This window comes from Taudactylus pleione, unplaced genomic scaffold, assembly GCF_031769625.1.
Source record: "Taudactylus pleione unplaced genomic scaffold, aTauple2 ptg000473l, whole genome shotgun sequence".
NCBI lineage: Eukaryota > Metazoa > Chordata > Amphibia > Anura > Myobatrachidae > Taudactylus > Taudactylus pleione.
The window spans coordinates 4,707,849-4,734,580 of record NW_028284875.1 but is presented as its reverse complement, the minus strand read 5'-3'; the positions used below and the strand labels follow the sequence as shown (position 1 = coordinate 4,734,580).

The 26,732-nt window shown below is 33.3% G+C and overlaps 6 non-coding genes across 6 annotated transcripts; all 6 read right to left on the bottom strand.

Moving 5' to 3' along the window:
- Window positions 1-112: 112 nt before the first annotated feature.
- TRNAR-CCU (transfer RNA arginine (anticodon CCU)) lies at window positions 113-185 on the bottom strand. Its single transcript has one exon. It is a non-coding gene; the product is annotated as a tRNA-Arg (tRNA).
- Window positions 186-1,612: 1,427 nt separating this feature from the next.
- Window positions 1,613-1,685, bottom strand: TRNAR-CCU (transfer RNA arginine (anticodon CCU)). The gene has a single exon. It is a non-coding gene; the product is annotated as a tRNA-Arg (tRNA).
- A 1,416-nt stretch (window positions 1,686-3,101) lies between these two features.
- TRNAR-CCU (transfer RNA arginine (anticodon CCU)) lies at window positions 3,102-3,174 on the bottom strand. Its single transcript has one exon. It is a non-coding gene; the product is annotated as a tRNA-Arg (tRNA).
- Window positions 3,175-10,598: 7,424 nt separating this feature from the next.
- On the bottom strand, window positions 10,599-10,671 carry TRNAR-CCU (transfer RNA arginine (anticodon CCU)). The gene has a single exon. It is a non-coding gene; the product is annotated as a tRNA-Arg (tRNA).
- A 14,745-nt stretch (window positions 10,672-25,416) lies between these two features.
- TRNAR-CCU (transfer RNA arginine (anticodon CCU)) lies at window positions 25,417-25,489 on the bottom strand. Its single transcript has one exon. It is a non-coding gene; the product is annotated as a tRNA-Arg (tRNA).
- A 386-nt stretch (window positions 25,490-25,875) lies between these two features.
- Window positions 25,876-25,968, bottom strand: TRNAI-UAU (transfer RNA isoleucine (anticodon UAU)). Its single transcript is given in 2 exon segments — window positions 25,876-25,911; window positions 25,931-25,968. It is a non-coding gene; the product is annotated as a tRNA-Ile (tRNA).
- Between the last annotated feature and the right edge of the window lie 764 nt (window positions 25,969-26,732).

Genomic DNA, 26,732 nt, shown 5'->3' with positions numbered 1-26,732 from the left:
GAACAGTTCCGGATTGATAAGCAGATAAAAGTTTCTGGTGGAGCCATTTGTGCAGTATGAAGCAAGAATAAAAGGAACATCTCCAAAATTATTTTAATGAAATAAAGCCTATCACCCCAGATGGGACTTGAACCCACAATCCCTGGCTTAGGAGGCCAGTGCCATATCCATTAGGCAACTGGGGCTTAGTAACATCTTTGAGTGAAACTGATTTTTTCATTAGTATAATCATTAATTGTTGCGATACAGGAAAGCCGTTTATTTGTGTTCTTTGCTTTACAAATCCCAGCATGAAATGTGATTGTACTATCCAGACCTAATAGTGTGGACCCTCATGTTACATTGCAGTAAAACAGATTGATGCAACTCTTTTACCAATAAAGAGGTAGTCTTTTGCATTCCATTTTGTTGACTAACTAAAGTAATGTTTACAGTGCATATGAACCAAAGCAGCTGTGTGTACTGGTACTTAAAAACAGTCATGTTTGTGTTTTTTTTCTGCCTTCATATCAGGATGTTCAGGAAGCAGATGATAATCATTAACTGATGACATAAGAAAAAAAATTACATTTGCTCCAGGTGAGGCTTGAACTCACAACCTCAGCATTGCTCAACCGATACTGTCTTATAAGTCCTGCGCACAGACCGATTGCGCCACTGGAGCACATGGTCAAAACGCATTATTTTTAGTTGAGTGATTTTAGCATCGAGTTGACTAAGTAAATTAACTTGGTTTATTAATTTTAAATTAGTTACTTTTTAAATCCACTAAACTACTGCACCCAATACTAAAGTACCTAATAAAAGTAATATTCTAATCATAAGGTAATCAATTATATTGTGCATTTGTGTTATTGCCCAGTTTTATGTATCCATAGGTGTATATTGCAATGAATTCATGCCATTGTTGTACAGTTCAATATTATCAAAATTGTAAAATAATTAGTGTTTATTTATCTTAAATAATATTTGTATAGATATATGTAACTTTAATGTTGCATATGGAAAATATACACTATATTACCAAAAAGTGCAGTATCTTTAATTAAAAATAAGTTAAATCTCACTTGTGCTCTATATTTAAAGGTAAACATTGTTTTTTTGGTCTGTAGCACCTAAATTGTCAGTAAAGTCAGTGTCCAAAGAAATATAAAAGGCAGAAAATTACCCTTTTGATGACATGGATGAAAGGACTTCAAGAAACCCATCAGCAATTGCAATAGAAATTGTTATTTTGTAGCCACTCTGATATTAAATTGCAATTAAAACTTAATAGGTATGTTTTGGTATATATGGATTTTCTGCAATACCATTAAGACAGTCACCTGAATTGAAAAAAAGCATAACTTCAAGAATGAGAATGAGCAACAAAGGAACATGCATCCTAGATGGGACTTGAAGCCACTGTCCTAGGTGATAGTAAACTTTTCAGAAAACTAATCCACAATGTCATTAGGATAAATGTCTGCTTTTAGATACTGGGCCATAATTTTGCAAGCTGAACAGTTCCGGATTGATAAGCAGATAAAAGTTTCTGGTGGAGCCATTTGTGCAGTATGAAGCAAGAATAAAAGGAACATCTCCAAAATTATTTTAATGAAATAAAGCCTTTCACCCCAGATGGGACTTGAACCCACAATCCCTGGCTTAGGAGGCCAGTGCCTTATCCATTAGGCCACTGGGGCTTAGTAACATCTTTGAGTGAAACTGATTTTTTCATTAGTATAATCATTAATTGTTGCGATATAGGAAAGCCGTTTATTTGTGTTCTTTGCTTTACAAATCCCAGCATGAAATGTGATTGTACTATCCAGACCTAATAGTGTGGACCCTCATGTTACAGTGCAGCAAAACAGATTGATGCAACTCTTTTACCAATAAAGAGGTAGTCTTTTGCATTCCATTTTGTTGACTAACTAAAGTAATGTTTACAGTGCATATGAACCAAAGCAGCTGTGTGTACTGGTACTTAAAAACAGTCATGTTTGTGTTTTTTTTCTGCCTTCATATCAGGATGCTCAGGAAGCAGATGATAATCATTAACTGTTGACATTAGAAAAAAAATTACATTTGCTCCAGGTGAGGCTTGAATTCACAACCTCAGGATTGCTCAACAGATACTGTCTTATAAGTACCGCGCACAGACCGATTGCGCCACAGGAGCACATGGACAAAGCGCTTTATTTTTAGTTGAGTGATTTTAGCATCGAGTTGACTAAGTAAATTAACTTGGTTTATTAATTTTAAATTAGTTACTTTTTAAATCCACTAAACTACTGCACCCAATACTAAAGTACCTAATAAAAGTAATATTCTAATCATAAGGTAATCAATTATATTGTGCATTTGTGTTATTGCCCAGTTTTATGTATCCATAGGTGTATATTGCAATGAATTCATGCCATTGTTGTACAGTAGAATATTATCAAAATTGTAAAATAATTCCTGTTTATTTATCTTAAATAATATTTGGTATAGATATATGTAACTTTAATGTTGCATAGGGAAAATATACACTCTAATACCAAAAAATGCAGTATCTTTAAATAATAATAAGTTAAATCTCACTTGTGCTCTATATTTAAAGGTAAACATTGTTTTTTTGGTCTGAAGCACCTAAATTGTCAGTAAAGTCAGTGTCCAAAGAAATATAAAAGGCAGAAAATTACCCTTTTGATGACATGGATGAAAGGACTTCAAGAAACCCATCAGCAATTGCAATAGAAATTGTTATTTTGTAGCCACTCTGATATTAAATTGCAATTAAAACTTAATAGGTATGTTTTGGTATATATGGATTTTCTGCAATACCATTAAGACAGTCACCTGAATTGAAAAAAAGCATAACTTCTAGAATGAGTATGAGCAACAAAGGAACATGCATCCTAGATGGGACTTGAAGCCACTGTCCCAGGTGATAGTAAACTTTTCAGAAAACTAATCCACAATGTCATTATGATAAATGTCTGCTTTTAGATACTGGGCCATAATTTTGCAAGCTGAACAGTTCCAGATTGTTAAGCAGATTAAAGTTTCTGTTGGAGCCATTTGTGCAGTATGAAAGGAACATCTCCAATATTATTTTAATGAAATAAACCTATCTCCCCAGATGGGACTTGAACCCACAATCACTGGCTTAGGAGGCCAGTGCCATATCCATTAGGCCACTGGGGCTTAGTAACATCTTTGAGTGAAACTGAGTGAAACTGATTTTTTCATTAGTATAATCATTAATTGTTGCGATACAGGAAAGCCGTTTATTTGTGTTCTTTGCTTTACAAATCCCAGCATGAAATGTGATTGTACTATCCAGACCTAATAGTGTGGACCCTCATGTTACAGTGCAGCAAAACAGATTGATGCAACTCTTTTACCAATAAAGAGGTAGTCTTTTGCATTCCATTTTGTTGACTAACTAAAGTAATGTTTACAGTGCATATGAACCAAAGCAGCTGTGTGTACTGGTACTTAAAAACAGTCATGTTTGTGTTTTTTTTCTGCCTTCATATCAGGATGTTCAGGAAGCAGATGATAATCATTAACTGATGACATAAGAAAAAAAATTGCATTTGTTCCAGTTGAGGCTTGAACTCACAACCTCAGCATTGCTCAACCGATACTGTCTTATAAGTCCTGCGCACAGACCGATTGTGCCACAGGAGCACATGGTCAAAGCGCATTATTTTTAGTTGAGTGATTTTAGCATCAAGTTGAATAAGTAAATTAACTTGGTTTATTAATTTTAAATTAGTTACTTTTTAAATCCACTAAACTACTGCACCCAATACTAAAGTACCTAATAAAAGTAATATTCTAATCATAAGGTAATCAATTATATTGTGCATTTGTGTTATTGCCCAGTTTTATGTATCCATAGCTGTATATTGCAATGAATTCATGCCATTGTTGTACAGTTCAATATTATCAAAATTGTAAAATAATTAGTGTTTATTTATCTTAAATAATATTTGTATAGATATATGTAACTTTAATGTTGCATATGGAAAATATACACTATATTACCAAAAAGTGCAGTATCTTTAATTAAAAATAAGTTAAATCTCACTTGTGCTCTATATTTAAAGGTAAACATTGTTTTTTTGGTCTGTAGCACCTAAATTGTCAGTAAAGTCAGTGTCCAAAGAAATATAAAAAGCAGAAAATTACCCTTTTGATGACAAGGATGAAAGGACTTCAAGAAACCCATCAGCAATTGCAATAGACATTGTTATTTTGTAGCCACTCTGATATTAAATTGCAATTAAAACTTAATAGGTATGTTTTGGTATATATGGATTTTCTGCAATACCATTAAGACAGTCACCTGCATTGAAAAAAAGCATAACTTCTAGAATGAGTATGAGCAACAAAGGGACATGCATCCTAGATGGGACTTGAAGCCACTGTCCCAGGTGATAGTAAACTTTTCAGGAAACTAATCCACAATGTCATTAGGATAAATGTCTGCTTTTAGATATTGGGCCATAATTTTGCAAGCTGAACAGTTACAGATTGTTAAACAGATTAAAGTTTCTGGTGGAGCCATTTGTGCAGTATGAAGCAAGAATAAAAGGAACATCTCCAAAATTATTTTAATGAAATAAACCTGTCTCCCCAGATGGGACTTGAACCCACAATCCCTGGCTTAGGAGGCCAGTGTCTTATCCATTAGGCAACTGGGGCTTAGTAACATCTTTGAGTGAAACTGATTTTTTCATTAGTATAATCATTAATTGTTGCGATATAGGAAAGCCGTTTATTTGTGTTCTTTGCTTTTCAAATCCCAGCATGAAATGTGATTGTACTATCCAGACCTAATAGTGTGGACCCTCATGTTACATTGCAGCAAAACAGATTGATGCAACTCTTTTACCAATAAAGAGGTAGTCTTTTGCATTCCATTTTGTTGACTAACTAAAGTAATGTTTACAGTGCATATGAACCAAAGCAGCTGTGTGTACTGGTACCTTAAAAACAGTCATGTTTGTGTTTTTTTTCTGCCTTCATATCAGGATGCTCAGGAAGCAGATGATAATCATTAACTGTTGACATTAGAAAAAAAATTACATTTGCTCCAGGTGAGGCTTGAATTCACAACCTCAGGATTGCTCAACAGATACTGTCTTATAAGTACCGCGCACAGACCGATTGCGCCACAGGAGCACATGGACAAAGCGCTTTATTTTTAGTTGAGTGATTTTAGCATCGAGTTGACTAAGTAAATTAACTTGGTTTATTAATTTTAAATTAGTTACTTTTTAAATCCACTAAACTACTGCACCCAATACTAAAGTACCTAATAAAAGTAATATTCTAATCATAAGGTAATCAATTATATTGTGCATTTGTGTTATTGCCCAGTTTTATGTATCCATAGGTGTATATTGCAATGAATTCATGCCATTGTTGTACAGTACAATATTATCAAAATTGTAAAATAATTCCTGTTTATTTATCTTAAATAATATTTGGTATAGATATATGTAACTTTAATGTTGCATAGGGAAAATATACACTCTAATACCAAAAAATGCAGTATCTTTAAATAAAAATAAGTTAAATCTCACTTGTGCTCTATATTTAAAGGTAAACATTGTTTTTTTGGTCTGAAGCACCTAAATTGTCAGTAAAGTCAGTGTCCAAAGAAATATAAAAGGCAGAAAATTACCCTTTTGATGACATGGATGAAAGGACTTCAAGAAACCCATCAGCAATTGCAATAGAAATTGTTATTTTGTAGCCACTCTGATATTAAATTGCAATTAAAACTTAATAGGTATGTCTTGGTTTATATGGATTTTCTGCAATACCATTAAGACAGTCACCTGAATTGAAAAAAAGCATAACTTCTAGAATGAGAATGAGCAACAAAGGAACATGCATCCTAGATGGGACTTGAAGCCACTGTCCCAGGTGATAGTAAACTTTTCAGAAAACTAATCCACAATGTCATTAGGATAAATGTCTGCTTTTAGATACTGGGCCATAATTTTGCAAGCTGAACAGTTTCGGATTGATAAGCAGATAAAAGTTTCTGGTAGAGCCATTTGTGCAGTATGAAGCAAGAATAAAAGGAACATCTCCAAAATTATTTTAATGAAATAAACCTGTCTCCCCAGATGGGACTTGAACCCACAATCCCTGGCTTAGGAGGCCAGTGTCTTATCCATTAGGCAACTGGGGCTTAGTAACATCTTTGAGTGAAACTGATTTTTTCATTAGTATAATCATTAATTGTTGCGATATAGGAAAGCCGTTTATTTGTGTTTTTTGCTTTTCAAATCCCAGCATGAAATGTGATTGTACTATCCAGACCTAATAGTGTGGACCCTCATGTTACATTGCAGCAAAACAGATTGATGCAACTCTTTTACCAATAAAGAGGTAGTCTTTTGCATTCCATTTTGTTGACTAACTAAAGTAATGTTTACAGTGCATATGAACCAAAGCAGCTGTGTGTACTGGTACCTTAAAAACAGTCATGTTTGTGTTTTTTTTCTGCCTTCATATCAGGATGTTCAGGAAGCAGATGATAATCATTAACTGATGACATTAGAAAAAAAATTACATTTGCTCCAGGTGAGGCTTGAACTCATAACCTCAGCATTGCTCAACAGATACTGTCTTATAAGTCCAGCGCACAGACCGATTGCGCCACAGGAGGACATGGTCAAAGTGCATTATTTTTAGTTGAGTGATTTTAGCATCGAGTTGACTAAGTAAATTAACTTGGTTTATTAATTTTAAATTAGTTACTTTTTAAATCCACTAAACTACTGCACCCAATACTAAAGTACCTAATAAAAGTAATATTCTAATCATAAGGTAATCAATTATATTGTGCATTTGTGTTATTGCCCAGTTTTATGTATCCATAGGTGTATATTGCAATGAATTCATGCCATTGTTGTACAGTTCAATATTATCAAAATTGTAAAATAATTAGTGTTTATTTATCTTAAATAATATTTGGTATAGATATATGTAACTTTAATGTTGCATATGGAAAATATACACTATATTACCAAAAAGTGCAGTATCTTTAATTAAAAATAAGTTAAATCTCACTTGTGCTCTATATTTAAAGGTAAACATTGTTTTTTTGGTCTGTAGCACCTAAATTGTCAGTAAAGTCAGTGTCCAAAGAAATATAAAAAGCAGAAAATTACCCTTTTGATGACAAGGATGAAAGGACTTCAAGAAACCCATCAGCAATTGCAATAGACATTGTTATTTTGTAGCCACTCTGATATTAAATTGCAATTAAAACTTAATAGGTATGTTTTGGTATATATGGATTTTCTGCAATACCATTAAGACAGTCACCTGCATTGAAAAAAAGCATAACTTCTAGAATGAGTATGAGCAACAAAGGAACATGCATCCTAGATGGGACTTGAAGCCACTGTCCCAGGTGATAGTAAACTTTTCAGAAAACTAATCCACAATGTCATTAGGATAAATGTCTGCTTTTAGATACTGGGCCATAATTTTGCAAGCTGAACAGTTCCAGATTGTTAAGCAGATTAAAGTTTCTGGTGGAGCCATTTGTGCAGTATGAAAGGAACATCTCCAATATTATTTTAATGAAATAAACCTATCTCCCCAGATGGGACTTGAACCCACAATCCCTGGCTTAGGAGGCCAGTGTCTTATCCTTTAGGCCACCGGGGCTCAGTAACATCTTTGAGTGAAACTGATTTTTTCATTAGTATAATCATTAATTGTTGCGATATAGGAAAGCCATTTATTTGTGTTCTTTGCTTTTCAAATCCCAGCATGAAATGTGATTGTACTATCCAGACCTAATAGTGTAGACCCTCATGTTTCATTGCAGCAAAACAGATTGATGCAACTCTTTTACCAAGGTAGTCTTTTGCATTCCATTTTGTTGACTAACTAAAGTAATTTTTACAGTGCATATGAACCAAAGCAGCTGTGTGTACTGGTACTTAAAAACAGTCATGTTTGTGTTTTTTTTATGCCCTCATATCAGGATGTTCAGGAAGCAGATGATAATCATTAACTGATGACATTAGAAAAAAAATTACATTTGCTCCAGGTGAGGCTTGAACTCACAACCTCAGCATTGCTCAACAGATACTGTCTTATAAGTCCTGCGCACAGACCGATTGCGCCACAGGAGCACATGGTCAAAGCGCATTATTTTTAGTTGAGTGATTTTAGCATCGAGTTGACTAAGTAAATTAACTTGGTTTATTAATTTTAAATTAGTTACTTTTTAAATCCACTAAACTACTGCACCCAATACTAAAGTACCTAATAAAAGTAATATTCTAATCATAAGGTAATCAATTATATTGTGCATTTGTGTTATTGCCCAGTTTTATGTATCCATAGGTGTATATTGCAATGAATTCATGCCATTGTTGTACAGTACAATATTATCAAAATTGTAAAATAATTCCTGTTTATTTATCTTAAATAATATTTGGTATAGATATATGTAACTTTAATGTTGCATAGGGAAAATATACACTCTAATACCAAAAAATGCAGTATCTTTAAATAAAAATAAGTTAAATCTCACTTGTGCTCTATATTTAAAGGTAAACATTGTTTTTTTGGTCTGAAGCACCTAAATTGTCAGTAAAGTCAGTGTCCAAAGAAATATAAAAGGCAGAAAATTACCCTTTTGATGACATGGATGAAAGGACTTCAAGAAACCCATCAGCAATTGCAATAGAAATTGTTATTTTGTAGCCACTCTGATATTAAATTGCAATTAAAACTTAATAGGTATGTTTTGGTATATATGGATTTTCTGCAATACCATTAAGACAGTCACCTGAATTGAAAAAAAGCATAACTTCTAGAATGAGAATGAGCAACAAAGGAACATGCATCCTAGATGGGACTTGAAGCCACTGTCCCAAGTGATAGTAAACTTTTCAGAAAACTAATCCACAATGTCATTAGGATAAATGTCTGCTTTTAGATACTGGGCCATAATTTTGCAAGCTGAACAGTTCCGGATTGATAAGCAGATAAAAGTTTCTGGTGGAGCCATTTGTGCAGTATGAAGCAAGAATAAAAGGAACATCTCCAAATTTATTTTAATGAAATAAAGCCTATCACCCCAGATGGGACTTGAACCCATAATCCGTGGCTTAGGAGGGCAGTGTCTTATCCATTAGGCCACTGGGGCTTAGTAACATCTTTGAGTGAAACTGATTTTTTCATTAGTATAATCATTATTTGTTGCGATATAGGAAAGCCTTTTATTTGTGTTCTTTGCTTTTCAAATCCCAGCATGAAATGTGATTGTACTATCCAGACCTAATAGTGTGGACCCTCATGTTACATTGTAGCAAAACAGATTGATGCAACTCTTTTACCAATAAAGAGGTAGTCTTTTGCATTCCATTTTGTTGACTAACTAAAGTAATGTTTACAGTGCATATGAACCAAAGCAGCTGTGTGTACTGGTACCTTAAAAACAGTCATGTTTGTGTTTTTTTCCTGCCTTCATATAAGGATGCTCAGGAAGCAGATGATAATCATTAACTGTTGACATTAGAAAAAAAATTACATTTGCTCCAGGTGAGGCTTGAATTCACAACCTCAGCATTGCTCAACAGATACTGTCTTATAAGTACCGCGCACAGACCGATTGCGCCACAGGAGCACATGGACAAAGCGCTTTATTTTTAGTTGAGTGATTTTAGCATCGAGTTGACTAAGTAAATTAACTTGGTTTATTAATTTTAAATTAGTTACTTTTTAAATCCACTAAACTACTGCACCCAGTACTAAAGTACCTAATAAAAGTAATATTCTAATCATAAGGTAATCAATTATATTGTGCATTTGTGTTATTGCCCAGTTTTATATATCCATAGGTGTATATTGCAATGAATTCATGCCATTGTTGTACAGTACAATATTATCAAAATTGTAAAATAATTCCTGTTTATTTATCTTAAATAATATTTGGTATAGATATATGTAACTTTAATGTTGCATAGGGAAAATATACACTCTAATACCAAAAAATGCAGTATCTTTAAATAAAAATAAGTTAAATCTCACTTGTGCTCTATATTTAAAGGTAAACATTGTTTTTTTGGTCTGAAGCACCTAAATTGTCAGTAAAGTCAGTGTCCAAAGAAATATAAAAGGCAGAAAATTACCCTTTTGATGACATGGATGAAAGGACTTCAAGAAACCCATCAGCAATTGCAATAGAAATTGTTATTTTGTAGCCACTCTGATATTAAATTGCAATTAAAACTTAATAGGTATGTTTTGGTATATATGGATTTTCTGCAATACCATTAAGACAGTCACCTGAATTGAAAAAAAGCATAACTTCTAGAATGAGAATGAGCAACAAAGGAACATGCATCCTAGATGGGACTTGAAGCCACTGTCCGAAGTGATAGTAAACTTTTCAGAAAACTAATCCACAATGTCATTAGGATACATGTCTGCTTTTAGATACTGGGCCATAATTTTGCAATCTGAACAGTTCCGGATTGATAAGCAGATAAAAGTTTCTGGTGGAGCCATTTGTGCAGTATGAAGCAAGAATAAAAGGAACATCTCCAAAATTATTTTAATGAAATAAAGCCTTTCACCCCAGATGGGACTTGAACCCACAATCCCTGGCTTAGGATGCCAGTGCCTTATCCATTAGGCCACTGGGGCTTAGTAACATCTTTGAGTGAAACTGATTTTTTCATTAGTATAATCATTAATTGTTGCGATATAGGAAAGCCGTTTATTTGTGTTCTTTGCTTTACAAATCCCAGCATGAAATGTGATTGTACTATCCAGACCTAATAGTGTGGACCCTCATGTTACAGTGCAGCAAAACAGATTGATGCAACTCTTTTACCAATAAAGAGGTAGTCTTTTGCATTCCATTTTGTTGACTAACTAAAGTAATGTTTACAGTGCATATGAACCAAAGCAGCTGTGTGTACTGGTACTTAAAAACAGTCACGTTTGTGTTTTTTTTCTGCCTTCATATCAGGATGCTCAGGAAGCAGATGATAATCATTAACTGTTGACATTAGAAAAAAAATTACATTTGCTCCAGGTGAGGCTTGAATTCACAACCTCAGGATTGCTCAACAGATACTGTCTTATAAGTACCGCGCACAGACCGATTGCGCCACAGGAGCACATGGACAAAGCGCTTTATTTTTAGTTGAGTGATTTTAGCATCGAGTTGACTAAGTAAATTAACTTGGTTTATTAATTTTAAATTAGTTACTTTTTAAATCCACTAAACTACTGCACCCAATACTAAAGTACCTAATAAAGGTAATATTCTAATCATAAGGTAATCAATTATATTGTGCATTTGTGTTATTGCCCAGTTTTATGTATCCATAGGTGTATATTGCAATGAATTCATGCCATTGTTGTACAGTACAATATTATCAAAATTGTAAAATAATTCCTGTTTATTTATCTTAAATAATATTTGGTATAGATATATGTAACTTTAATGTTGCATAGGGAAAATATACACTCTAATACCAAAAAATGCAGTATCTTTAAATAAAAATAAGTTAAATCTCACTTGTGCTCTATATTTAAAGGTAAACATTGTTTTTTTGGTCTGAAGCACCTAAATTGTCAGTAAAGTCAGTGTCCAAAGAAATATAAAAGGCAGAAAATTACCCTTTTGATGACATGGATGAAAGGACTTCAAGAAACCCATCAGCAATTGCAATAGAAATTGTTATTTTGTAGCCACTCTGATATTAAATTGCAATTAAAACTTAATAGGTATGTTTTGGTATATATGGATTTTCTGCAATACCATTAAGACAGTCACCTGAATTGAAAAAAAGCATAACTTCTAGAATGAGAATGAGCAACAAAGGAACATGCATCCTAGATGGCACTTGAAGCCACTGTCCCAGGTGATAGTAAACTTTTCAGAAAACTAATCCACAATGTCATTAGGATAAATGTCTGCTTTTAGATACTGGGCCATAATTTTGCAAGCTGAACAGTTCCGGATTGATAAGCAGATAAAAGTTTCTGGTGGAGCCATTTGTGCAGTATGAAGCAAGAATAAAAGGAACATCTCCAAAATTATTTTAATGAAATAAAGCCTATCACCCCAGATGGGACTTGAACCCACAATCCCTGGCTGTAACATTAGGCCACTGGGGCTTAGTAACATCTTTGAGTGAAACTGATTTTTTCATTAGTATAATCATTAATTGTTGCGATATAGGAAAGCCGTTTATGTGTTTTCTTTGCTTTACAAATCCCAGCATGAAATGTGATTGTACTATCCAGACCTAATAGTGTGGACCCTCATGTTACAGTGCAGCAAAACAGATTGATGCAACTCTTTTACCAATAAAGAGGTAGTCTTTTGCATTCCATTTTGTTGACTAACTAAAGTAATGTTTACAGTGCATATGAACCAAAGCAGCTGTGTGTACTGGAACTTAAAAACAGTCATGTTTGTGTTTTTTTTCTGCCTTCATATCAGGATGTTCAGGAAGCAGATGATAATCATTAACTGATGACATAAGAAAAAAAATTACATTTGCTCCAGGTGAGGCTTGAACTCACAACCTCAGCATTGCTCAACCGATACTGTCTTATAAGTCCTGCGCACAGACCGATTGCGCCACAGGAGCACATGGTCAAAGCGCATTATTTTTAGTTGAGTGATTTTAGCATCGAGTTGACTAAGTAAATTAACTTGGTTTATTAATTTTAAATTAGTTACTTTTTAAATCCACTAAACTACTGCACCCAATACTAAAGTACCTAATAAAAGTAATATTCTAATCATAAAGTAATCAATTATATTGTGCATTTGTGTTATTGCCCAGTTTTATGTATCCATAGGTGTATATTGCAATGAATTCATGCCATTGTTGTACAGTACAATATTATCAAAATTGTAAAATAATTCCTGTTTATTTATCTTAAATAATATTTGGTATAGATATATGTAACTTTAATGTTGCATAGGGAAAATATACACTCTAATACCAAAAAATGCAGTATCTTTAAATAAAAATAAGTTAAATCTCACTTGTGCTCTATATTTAAAGGTAAACATTGTTTTTTTGGTCTGAAGCACCTAAATTGTCAGTAAAGTCAGTGTCCAAAGAAATATAAAAGGCAGAAAATTACCCTTTTGATGACATGGATGAAAGGACTTCAAGAAACCCATCAGCAATTGCAATAGAAATTGTTATTTTGTAGCCACTCTGATATTAAATTGCAATTAAAACTTAATAGGTATGTTTTGGTATATATGGATTTTCTGCAATACCATTAAGACAGTCACCTGAATTGAAAAAAAGCATAACTTCTAGAATGAGAATGAGCAACAAAGGAACATGCATCCTAGATGGCACTTGAAGCCACTGTCCCAGGTGATAGTAAACTTTTCAGAAAACTAATCCACAATGTCATTAGGATAAATGTCTGCTTTTAGATACTGGGCCATAATTTTGCAAGCTGAACAGTTCCGGATTGATAAGCAGATAAAAGTTTCTGGTGGAGCCATTTGTGCAGTATGAAGCAAGAATAAAAGGAACATCTCCAAAATTATTTTAATGAAATAAAGCCTATCACCCCAGATGGGACTTGAACCCACAATCTCTGGCTTATCCATTAGGCCACTGGGGCTTAGTAACATCTTTGAGTGAAACTGATTTTTTCATTAGTATAATCATTAATTGTTGCGATATAGGAAAGCCGTTTATGTGTTTTCTTTGCTTTACAAATCCCAGCATGAAATGTGATTGTACTATCCAGACCTAATAGTGTGGACCCTCATGTTACAGTGCAGCAAAACAGATTGATGCAACTCTTTTACCAATAAAGAGGTAGTCTTTTGCATTCCATTTTGTTGACTAACTAAAGTAATGTTTACAGTGCATATGAACCAAAGCAGCTGTGTGTACTGGTACTTAAAAACAGTCATGTTTGTGTTTTTTTTCTGCCTTCATATCAGGATGTTCAGGAAGCAGATGATAATCATTAACTGATGACATAAGAAAAAAAATTACATTTGCTCCAGGTGAGGCTTGAACTCACAACCTCAGCATTGCTCAACCGATACTGTCTTATAAGTCCTGCGCACAGACCGATTGCGCCACAGGAGCACATGGTCAAAGCGCATTATTTTTAGTTGAGTGATTTTAGCATCGAGTTGACTAAGTAAATTAACTTGGTTTATTAATTTTAAATTAGTTACTTTTTAAATCCACTAAACTACTGCACCCAATACTAAAGTACCTAATAAAAGTAATATTCTAATCATAAGGTAATCAATTATATTGTGCATTTGTGTTATTGCCCAGTTTTATGTATCCATAGGTGTATATTGCAATGAATTCATGCCATTGTTGTACAGTTCAATATTATCAAAATTGTAAAATAATTAGTGTTTATTTATCTTAAATAATATTTGTATAGATATATGTAACTTTAATGTTGCATATGGATAATATACACTATATTACCAAAAAGTGCAGTATCTTTAATTAAAAATAAGTTAAATCTCACTTGTGCTCTATATTTAAAGGTAAACATTGTTTTTTTGGTCTGTAGCACTTAAATTGTCAGTAAAGTCAGTGTCCAAAGAAATATAAAAAGCAGAAAATTACCCTTTTGATGACAAGGATGAAAGGACTTCAAGAAACCCATCAGCAATTGCAATAGACATTGTTATTTTGTAGCCACTCTGATATTAAATTGCAATTAAAACTTAATAGGTATGTTTTGGTATATATGGATTTTCTGCAATACCATTAAGACAGTCACCTGCATTGAAAAAAAGCATAACTTCTAGAATGAGAATGAGCAACAAAGGAACATGCATCCTAGATGGGACTTGAAGCCACTGTCCCAGGTGATAGTAAACTTATCCGGAAACTAATCCACAATGTCATTAGGATAAATGTCTGCTTTTAGATACTGGGCCATAATTTTGCAAGCTGAACAGTTCCAGATTGTTAAGCAGATTAAAGTTTCTGGTGGAGCCATTTGTGCAGTATGAAGTAAGAATGAAAGGAACATCTCCAATATTATTTTAATGAAATAAAGCCTATCACCCCAGATGGGACTTGAACCCACAATCCATTAGGCCACTGGGGCTTAGTAACATCTTTGAGTGAAACTGATTTTTACATTAGTATAATCATTAATTGTTGCGATATAGGAAAGCTGTTTATTTGTGTTCTTTGCTTTACAAATCCCAACATGAAATGCGATTGTACTATCCAGACCTAATAGTGTGGACCCTCATGTTACATTGCAGCAAAACAGATTGATGCAACTCTTTTACCAATAAAGAGGTAGTCTTTTGCATTCCATTTTGTTGACTAACTAAAGTAATGTTTACAGTGCATATGAACCAAAGCAGCTGTGTGTACTGGTACTTTAAAAACAGTCATGTTTGTGTTTTTTTTCTGCCTTCATATCAGGATGTTCAGGAAGCAGATGATAATCATTAACTGATGACATTAGAAAAAAAATTACATTTGCTCCAGGTGAGGCTTGAACTCACAACCTCAGCATTGCTCAACAGATACTGTCTTATAAGTCCAGCGCACAGACAGATTGCGCCACAGGAGGACATGGTCAAAGCACATTATTTTTAGTTGAGTGATTTTAGCATCGAGTTGACTAAGTAAATTAACTTGGTTTATTAATTTTAAATTAGTTACTTTTTAAATCCACTAAACTACTGCACCCAATACTAAAGTACCTAATAAAAGTAATATTCTAATCATAAGGTAATCAATTATATTGTGCATTTGTGTTATTGCCCAGTTTTATGTATCCATAGGTGTATATTGCAATGAATTCATGCCATTGTTGTACAGTTCAATATTATCAAAATTGTAAAATAATTAGTGTTTATTTATCTTAAATAATATTTGGTATAGATATATGTAACTTTAATGTTGCATATGGAAAATATACACTATATTACCAAAAAGTGCAGTATCTTTAATTAAAAATAAGTTAAATCTCACTTGTGCTCTATATTTAAATTAAACATTGTTTTTTTGGTCTGTAGCACTTAAATTGTCAGTAAAGTCAGTGTCCAAAGAAATATAAAAAGCAGAAAATTACCCTTTTGATGACAAGGATGAAAGGACTTCAAGAAACCCATCAGCAATTGCAATAGACATTGTTATTTTGTAGCCACTCTGATATTAAATTGCAATTAAAACTTAATAGGTATGTTTTGGTATATATGGATTTTCTGCAATACCATTAAGACAGTCACCTGCATTGAAAAAAAGCATAACTTCTAGAATGAGAATGAGCAACAAAGGAACATGCATCCTAGATGGGACTTGAAGCCACTGTCCCAGGTGATAGTAAACTTATCCGGAAACTAATCCACAATGTCATTAGGATAAATGTCTGCTTTTAGATACTGGGCCATAAATTTGCAAGCTGAACAGTTCCAGATTGTTAAGCAGATTAAAGTTTCTGGTGGAGCCATTTGTGCAGTATGAAGCAAGAATGAAAGGAACATCTCCAATATTATTTTAATGAAATAAAGCCTATCACCCCAGATGGGACTTGAACCCACAATCCATTAGGCCACTGGGGCTTAGTAACATCTTTGAGTGAAACTGATTTTTACATTAGTATAATCATTAATTGTTGCGATATAGGAAAGCCGTTTATTTGTGTTCTTTGCTTTACAAATCCCAACATGAAATGTGATTGTACTATCCAGACCTAATAGTGTGGACCCTCATGTTACATTGCAGCAAAACAGATTGATGCAACTCTTTTACCAATAAAGAGGTAGTCTTTTGCATTCCATTTTGTTGACTAACTAAAGTAATGTTTACAGTGCATATGAACCAAAGCAGCTGTGTGTACTGGTACTTTAAAAACAGTCATGTTTGTGTTTTTTTTCTGCCTTCATATCAGGATGTTCAGGAAGCAGATGATAATCATTAACTGATGACATTAGAAAAAAAATTACATTTGCTCCAGGTGAGGCTTGAACTCACAACCTCAGCATTGCTCAACAGATACTGTCTTATAAGTCCAGCGCACAGACAGATTGCGCCACAGGAGGACATGGTCAAAGCGCATTATTTTTAGTTGAGTGATTTTAGCATCGAGTTGACTAAGTAAATTAACTTGGTTTATTAATTTTAAATTAGTTACTTTTTAAATCCACTAAACTACTGCACCCAATACTAAAGTACCTAATAAAAGTAATATTCTAATCATAAGGTAATCAATTATATTGTGCATTTGTGTTATTGCCCAGTTTTATGTATCCATAGGTGTATATTGCAATGAATTCATGCCATTGTTGTACAGTTCAATATTATCAAAATTGTAAAATAATTAGTGTTTATTTATCTTAAATAATATTTGGTATAGATATATGTAACTTTAATGTTGCATATGGAAAATATACACTATATTACCAAAAAGTGCAGTATCTTTAATTAAAAATAAGTTAAATCTCACTTGTGCTCTATATTTAAATTAAACATTGTTTTTTTGGTCTGTAGCACTTAAATTGTCAGTAAAGTCAGTGTCCAAAGAAATATAAAAAGCAGAAAATTACCCTTTTGATGACAAGGATGAAAGGACTTCAAGAAACCCATCAGCAATTGCAATAGACATTGTTATTTTGTAGCCACTCTGATATTAAATTGCAATTAAAACTTAATAGGTATGTTTTGGTATATATGGATTTTCTGCAATACCATTAAGACAGTCACCTGCATTGAAAAAAAGCATAACTTCTAGAATGAGAATGAGCAACAAAGGAACATGCATCCTAGATGGGACTTGAAGCCACTGTCCCAGGTGATAGTAAACTTATCCGGAAACTAATCCACAATGTCATTAGGATAAATGTCTGCTTTTAGATACTGGGCCATAAATTTGCAAGCTGAACAGTTCCAGATTGTTAAGCAGATTAAAGTTTCTGGTGGAGCCATTTGTGCAGTATGAAGCAAGAATGAAAGGAACATCTCCAATATTATTTTAATGAAATAAAGCCTATCACCCCAGATGGGACTTGAACCCACAATCCATTAGGCCACTGGGGCTTAGTAACATCTTTGAGTGAAACTGATTTTTACATTAGTATAATCATTAATTGTTGCGATATAGGAAAGCCGTTTATTTGTGTTCTTTGCTTTACAAATCCCAACATGAAATGTGATTGTACTATCCAGACCTAATAGTGTGGACCCTCATGTTACATTGCAGCAAAACAGATTGATGCAACTCTTTTACCAATAAAGAAGTAGTCTTTTGCATTCCATTTTGTTGACTAACTAAAGTAATGTTTACAGTGCATATGAACCAAAGCAGCTGTGTGTACTGGTACTTTAAAAACAGTCATGTTTGTGTTTTTTTTCTGCCTTCATATCAGGATGTTCAGGAAGCAGATGATAATCATTAACTGATGACATTAGAAAAAAAATTACATTTGCTCCAGGTGAGGCTTGAACTCACAACCTCAGCATTGCTCAACAGATACTGTCTTATAAGTCCAGCGCACAGACAGATTGCGCCACAGGAGGACATGGTCAAAGCGCATTATTTTTAGTTGAGTGATTTTAGCATCGAGTTGACTAAGTAAATTAACTTGGTTTATTAATTTTAAATTAGTTACTTTTTAAATCCACTAAACTACTGCACCCAATACTAAAGTACCTAATAAAAGTAATATTCTAATCATAAGGTAATCAATTATATTGTGCATTTGTGTTATTGCCCAGTTTTATGTATCCATAGGTGTATATTGCAATGAATTCATGCCATTGTTGTACAGTTCAATATTATCAAAATTGTAAAATAATTAGTGTTTATTTATCTTAAATAATATTTGGTATAGATATATGTAACTTTAATGTTGCATATGGAAAATATACACTATATTACCAAAAAGTGCAGTATCTTTAATTAAAAATAAGTTAAATCTCACTTGTGCTCTATATTTAAATTAAACATTGTTTTTTTGGTCTGTAGCACTTAAATTGTCAGTAAAGTCAGTGTCCAAAGAAATATAAAAAGCAGAAAATTACCCTTTTGATGACAAGGATGAAAGGACTTCAAGAAACCCATCAGCAATTGCAATAGACATTGTTATTTTGTAGCCACTCTGATATTAAATTGCAATTAAAACTTAATAGGTATGTTTTGGTATATATGGATTTTCTGCAATACCATTAAGACAGTCACCTGCATTGAAAAAAAGCATAACTTCTAGAATGAGAATGAGCAACAAAGGAACATGCATCCTAGATGGGACTTGAAGCCACTGTCCCAGGTGATAGTAAACTTATCCGGAAACTAATCCACAATGTCATTAGGATAAATGTCTGCTTTTAGATACTGGGCCATAATTTTGCAAGCTGAACAGTTCCAGATTGTTAAGCAGATTAAAGTTTCTGGTGGAGCCATTTGTGCAGTATGAAGCAAGAATGAAAGGAACATCTCCAATATTATTTTAATGAAATAAAGCCTATCACCCCAGATGGGACTTGAACCCACAATCCATTAGGCCACTGGGGCTTAGTAACATCTTTGAGTGAAACTGATTTTTACATTAGTATAATCATTAATTGTTGCGATATAGGAAAGCCATTTATTTGTGTTCTTTGCTTTACAAATCCCAACATGAAATGTGATTGTACTATCCAGACCTAATAGTGTGGACCCTCATGTTACATTGCAGCAAAACAGATTGATGCAACTCTTTTACCAATAAAGAGGTAGTCTTTTGCATTCCATTTTGTTGACTAACTAAAGTAATGTTTACAGTGCATATGAACCAAAGCAGCTGTGTGTACTGGTACTTTAAAAACAGTCATGTTTGTGTTTTTTTTCTGCCTTCATATCAGGATGTTCAGGAAGCAGATGATAATCATTAACTGATGACATTAGAAAAAAAATTACATTTGCTCCAGGTGAGGCTTGAACTCACAACCTCAGCATTGCTCAACAGATACTGTATTATAAGTCCAGCGCACAGACCGATTGCGCCACAGGAGGACATGGTTAAAGCACATTATTTTTAGTTGAGTGATTTTAGCATCGAGTTGACTAAGTAAATTAACTTGGTTTATTAATTTTAAATTAGTTACTTTTTAAATCCACTAAACTACTGCACCCAATACTAAAGTACCTAATAAAAGTAATATTCTAATCATAAGGTAATCAATTATATTGTGCATTTGTGTTATTGCCCAGTTTTATGTATCCATAGGTGTATATTGCAATGAATTCATGCCATTGTTGTACAGTTCAATATTATCAAAATTGTAAAATAATTAGTGTTTATTTATCTTAAATAATATTTGGTATAGATATATGTAACTTTAATGTTGCATATGGAAAATATACACTATATTACCAAAAAGTGCAGTATCTTTAATTAAAAATAAGTTAAATCTCACTTGTGCTCTATATTTAAAGGTAAACATTGTTTTTTTGGTCTGTAGCACTTAAATTGTCAGTAAAGTCAGTGTCCAAAGAAATATAAAAAGCAGAAAATTACCCTTTTGATGACAAGGATGAAAGGACTTCAAGAAACCCATCAGCAATTGCAATAGACATTGTTATTTTGTAGCCACTCTGATATTAAATTGCAATTAAAACTTAATAGGTATGTTTTGGTATATATGGATTTTCTGCAATACCATTAAGACAGTCACCTGCATTGAAAAAAAGCATAACTTCTAGAATGAGAATGAGCAACAAAGGAACATGCATCCTAGATGGGACTTGAAGCCACTGTCCCAGGTGATAGTAAACTTATCCGGAAACTAATCCACAATGTCATTAGGATAAATGTCTGCTTTTAGATACTGGGCCATAATTTTGCAAGCTGAACAGTTCCAGATTGTTAAGCAGATTAAAGTTTCTGGTGGAGCCATTTGTGCAGTATGAAGCAAGAATGAAAGGAACATCTCCAATATTATTTTAATGAAATAAAGCCTATCACCCCAGATGGGACTTGAACCCACAATCCATTAGGCCACTGGGGCTTAGTAACATCTTTGAGTGAAACTGATTTTTACATTAGTATAATCATTAATTGTTGCGATATAGGAAAGCCGTTTATTTGTGTTCTTTGCTTTACAAATCCCAACATGAAATGTGATTGTACTATCCAGACCTAATAGTGTGGACCCTCATGTTACATTGCAGCAAAACAGATTGATGCAACTCTTTTACCAATAAAGAGGTAGTCTTTTGCATTCCATTTTGTTGACTAACTAAAGTAATGTTTACAGTGCATATGAACCAAAGCAGCTGTGTGTACTGGTACTTTAAAAACAGTCATGTTTGTGTTTTTTTTCTGCCTTCATATCAGGATGTTCAGGAAGCAGATGATAATCATTAACTGATGACATTAGAAAAAAAATTACATTTGCTCCAGGTGAGGCTTGAACTCACAACCTCAGCTTTGCTCAACAGATACTGTCTTATAAGTCCAGCGCACAGACCGATTGCGCCACAGGAGGACATGGTCAAAGCGCATTATTTTTAGTTGAGTGATTTTAGCATCGAGTTGACTAAGTAAATTAACTTGGTTTATTAATTTTAAATTAGTTACTTTTTAAATCCACTAAACTACTGCACCCAATACTAAAGTACCTAATAAAAGTAATATTCTAATCATAAGGTAATCAATTATATTGTGCATTTGTGTTATTGCCCAGTTTTATGTATCCATAGGTGTATATTGCAATGAATTCATGCCATTGTTGTACAGTTCAATATTATCAAAATTGTAAAATAATTAGTGTTTATTTATCTTAAATAATATTTGGTATAGATATATGTAACTTTAATGTTGCATATGGAAAATATACACTATATTACCAAAAAGTGCAGTATCTTTAATTAAAAATAAGTTAAATCTCACTTGTGCTCTATATTTAAAGGTAAACATTGTTTTTTTGGTCTGTAGCACCTAAATTGTCAGTAAAGTCAGTGTCCAAAGAAATATAAAAAGCAGAAAATTACCCTTTTGATGACAAGGATGAAAGGACTTCAAGAAACCCATCAGCAATTGCAATAGACATTGTTATTTTGTAGCCACTCTGATATTAAATTGCAATTAAAACTTAATAGGTATGTTTTGGTATATATGGATTTTCTGCAATACCATTAAGACAGTCACCTGCATTGAAAAAAAGCATAACTTCTAGAATGAGTATGAGCAACAAAGGAACATGCATCCTAGATGGGACTTGAAGCCACTGTCCCAGGTGATAGTAAACTTTTCAGAAAACTAATCCACAATGTCATTAGGATAAATGTCTGCTTTTAGATACTGGGCCATAATTTTACAAGATGAACAGTTCCAGATTGTTAAGCAGATTAAAGTTTCTGGTGGAGCCATTTGTGCAGTATGAAGCAAGAATGAAAGGAACATCTCCAATATTATTTTAATGAAATAAAGCCTATCACCCCAGATGGGACTTGAACCCACAATCCATTAGGCCACTGGGGCTTAGTAACATCTTTGAGTGAAACTGATTTTTTCATTAGTATAATCATTAATTGTTGCGATATAGGAAAGCCATTTATTTGTGTTCTTTGCTTTACAAATCCCAGCATGAAATGTGATTGTACTATCCAGACCTAATAGTGTGGACCCTCATGTTACATTGCAGCAAAACAGATTGATGCAACTCTTTTACCAATAAAGAGGTAGTCTTTTGCATTCCATTTTGTTGACTAACTAAAGTAATGTTTACAGTGCATATGAACCAAAGCAGCTGTGTGTACTGGTACCTTAAAAACAGTCATGTTTGTGTTTTTTTTCTGCCTTCATATCAGGATGTTCAGGAAGCAGATGATAATCATTAACTGATGACATTAGAAAAAAAAATACATTTACTCCAGGTGCGGCTTGAACTCACAACCTCAGCATTGCTCAACAGATACTGTCTTATAAGTCCTGCGCACAGACCGATTGCGCCACAGGAGGACATGGTCAAAGCGCATTATTTTTAGTTGAGTGATTTTAGCATCGAGTTGACTAAGTAAATTAACTTGGTTTATTAATTTTAAATTAGTTACTTTTTAAATCCACTAAACTACTGCACCCAATACTAAAGTACCTAATAAAAGTAATATTCTAATCATAAGGTAATCAATTATATTGTGCATTTGTGTTATTGCCCAGTTTTATGTATCCATAGGTGTATATTGCAATGAATTCATGCCATTGTTGTACAGTTCAATATTATCAAAATTGTAAAATAATTAGTGTTTATTTATCTTAAATAATAATTGGTATAGATATATGTAACTTTAATGTTGCATATGGAAAATATACACTATATTACCAAAAAGTGCAGTATCTTTAATTAAAAATAAGTTAAATCTCACTTGTGCTCTATATTTAAAGGTAAACATTGTTTTTTTGGTCTGTAGCACCTAAATTGTCAGTAAAGTCAGTGTCCAAAGAAATATAAAAAGCAGAAAATTACCCTTTTGATGACAAGGATGAAAGGACTTCAAGAAACCCATCAGCAATTGCAATAGACATTGTTATTTTGTAGCCACTCTGATATTAAATTGCAATTAAAACTTAATAGGTATGTTTTGGTATATATGGATTTTCTGCAATACCATTAAGACAGTCACCTGCATTGAAAAAAAGCATAACTTCTAGAATGAGTATGAGCAACAAAGGGACATGCATCCTAGATGGGACTTGAAGCCACTGTCCCAGGTGATAGTAAACTTTTCAGGAAACTAATCCACAATGTCATTAGGATAAATGTCTGCTTTTAGATACTGGGCCATAATTTTGCAAGCTGAACAGTTCCAGATTGTTAAACAGATTAAAGTTTCTGGTGGAGCCATTTGTGCAGTATGAAGCAAGAATAAAAGGAACATCTCCAAAATTATTTTAATGAAATAAACCTGTCTCCCCAGATGGGACTTGAACCCACAATCCCTGGCTTAGGAGGCCAGTGTCTTATCCATTAGGCAACTGGGGCTTAGCAACATCTTTGAGTGAAACTGATTTTTTCATTAGTATAATCATTAATTGTTGCGATATAGGAAAGCCGTTTATTTGTGTTCTTTGCTTTTCAAATCCCAGCATGAAATGTGATTGTACTATCCAGACCTAATAGTGTGGACCCTCATGTTACATTGCAGCAAAACAGATTGATGCAACTCTTTTACCAATAAAGAGGTAGTCTTTTGCATTCCATTTTGTTGACTAACTAAAGTAATGTTTACAGTGCATATGAACCAAAGCAGCTGTGTGTACTGGTACCTTAAAAACAGTCATGTTTGTGTTTTTTTTCTGCCTTCCTATCAGGATGCTAAGGAAGCAGATGATAATCATTAACTGTTGACATTAGAAAAAAAATTACATTTGCTCCAGGTGAGGCTTGAATTCACAACCTCAGAATTGCTCAACAGATACTGTCTTATAAGTACCGCGCACAGACCGATTGCGCCACAGGAGCACATGGACAAAGCGCTTTATTTTTACTTGAGTGATTTTAGCATCGAGTTGACTAAGTAAATTAACTTGGTTTATTAATTTTAAATTAGTTACTTTTTAAATCCACTAAACTACTGCACCCAATACTAAAGTACCTAATAAAAGTAATATTCTAATCATAAGGTAATCAATTTTATTGTGCATTTGTGTTATTGCCCAGTTTTATGTATCCATAGGTGTATATTGCAATGAATTCATGCCATTGTTGTACAGTACAATATTATCAAAATTGTAAAATAATTCCTGTTTATTTATCTTAAATAATATTTGGTATAGATATATGTAACTTTAATGTTGCATAGGGAAAATATACACTCTAATACCAAAAAATGCAGTATCTTTAAATAAAAATAAGTTAAATCTCACTTGTGCTCTATATTTAAAGGTAAACATTGTTTTTTTGGTCTGAAGCACCTAAATTGTCAGTAAAGTCAGTGTCCAAAGAAATATAAAAGGCAGAAAATTACCCTTTTGATGAAATGGATGAAAGGACTTCAAGAAACCCATCAGCAATTGCAATAGAAATTGTTATTTTGTAGCCACTCTGATATTAAATTGCAATTAAAACTTAATAGGTATGTTTTGGTATATATGGATTTTCTGCAATACCATTAAGACAGTCACCTGAATTGAAAAAAAGCATAACTTCTAGAATGAGAATGAGCAACAAAGGAACATGCATCCTAGATGGGACTTGAAGCCACTGTCCCAGGTGATAGTAAACTTTTCAGAAAACTAATCCACAATGTCATTAGGATAAATGTCTGCTTTTAGATACTGGGCCATAATTTTGCAAGCTGAACAGTTTCGGATTGATAAGCAGATAAAAGTTTCTGGTGGAGCCATTTGTGCAGTATGAAGCAAGAATAAAAGGAACATCTCCAAAATTATTTTAATGAAATAAAGCCTATCACCCCAGATGGGACTTGAACCCACAATCCCTGGTTTAGGAGGCCAGTGCCATATCCATTAGGCCACTGGGGCTTAGTAACATCTTTGAGTGAAACTGATTTTTTCATTAGTATAATCATTAATTGTTGCGATATAGGAAAGCCGTTTATGTGTTTTCTTTGCTTTACAAATCCCAGCATGAAATGTGATTGTACTATCCAGACCTGATAGTGTGGACCCTCATGTTACAGTGCAGCAAAACAGATTGATGCAACTCTTTTACCAATAAAGAGGTAGTCTTTTGCATTCCATTTTGTTGACTAACTAAAGTAATGTTTACAGTGCATATGAACCAAAGCAGCTGTGTGTACTGGTACTTAAAAACAGTCATGTTTGTGTTTTCTTTCTGCCTTCATATCAGGATGTTCAGGAAGCAGATGATAATCATTAACTGATGACATAAGAAAAAAAATTACGTTTGCTCCAGGTGAGGCTTGAACTCACAACCTCAGAATTGCTCAACCGATACTGTCTTATAAGTCCTGCGCACAGACCGATTGCGCCACAGGAGCACATGGTCAAAGCGCATTATTTTTAGTTGAGTGATTTTAGCATCGAGTTGACTAAGTAAATTAACTTGGTTTATTAATTTTAAATTAGTTACTTTTTAAATCCACTAAACTACTGCACCCAATACTAAAGTACCTAATAAAAGTAATATTCTAATCATAAGGTAATCAATTATATTGTGCATTTGTGTTATTGCCCAGTTTTATGTATCCATAGGTGTATATTGCAATGAATTCATGCCATTGTTGTACAGTTCAATATTATCAAAATTGTAAAATAATTAGTGTTTATTTATCTTAAATAATATTTGTATAGATATATGTAACTTTAATGTTGCATATGGAAAATATACACTATATTACCAAAATGTGCAGTATCTTTAATTAAAAATAAGTTAAATCTCACTTGTGCTCTATATTTAAAGGTAAACATTGTTTTTTTGGTCTGTAGCACTTAAATTGTCAGTAAAGTCAATGTCCAAAGAAATATAAAAAGCAGAAAATTACCCTTTTGATGACAAGGATGAAAGGACTTCAAGAAACCCATCAGCAATTGCAATAGACATTGTTATTTTGTAGCCACTCTGATATTAAATTGCAATTAAAACTTAATAGGTATGTTTTGGTATATATGGATTTTCTGCAATACCATTAAGACAGTCACCTGTATTGAAAAAAAGCATAACTTCTAGAATGAGAATGAGCAACAAAGGAACATGCATCCTAGATGGGACTTGAAGCCACTGTCCCAGGTGATAGTAAACTTA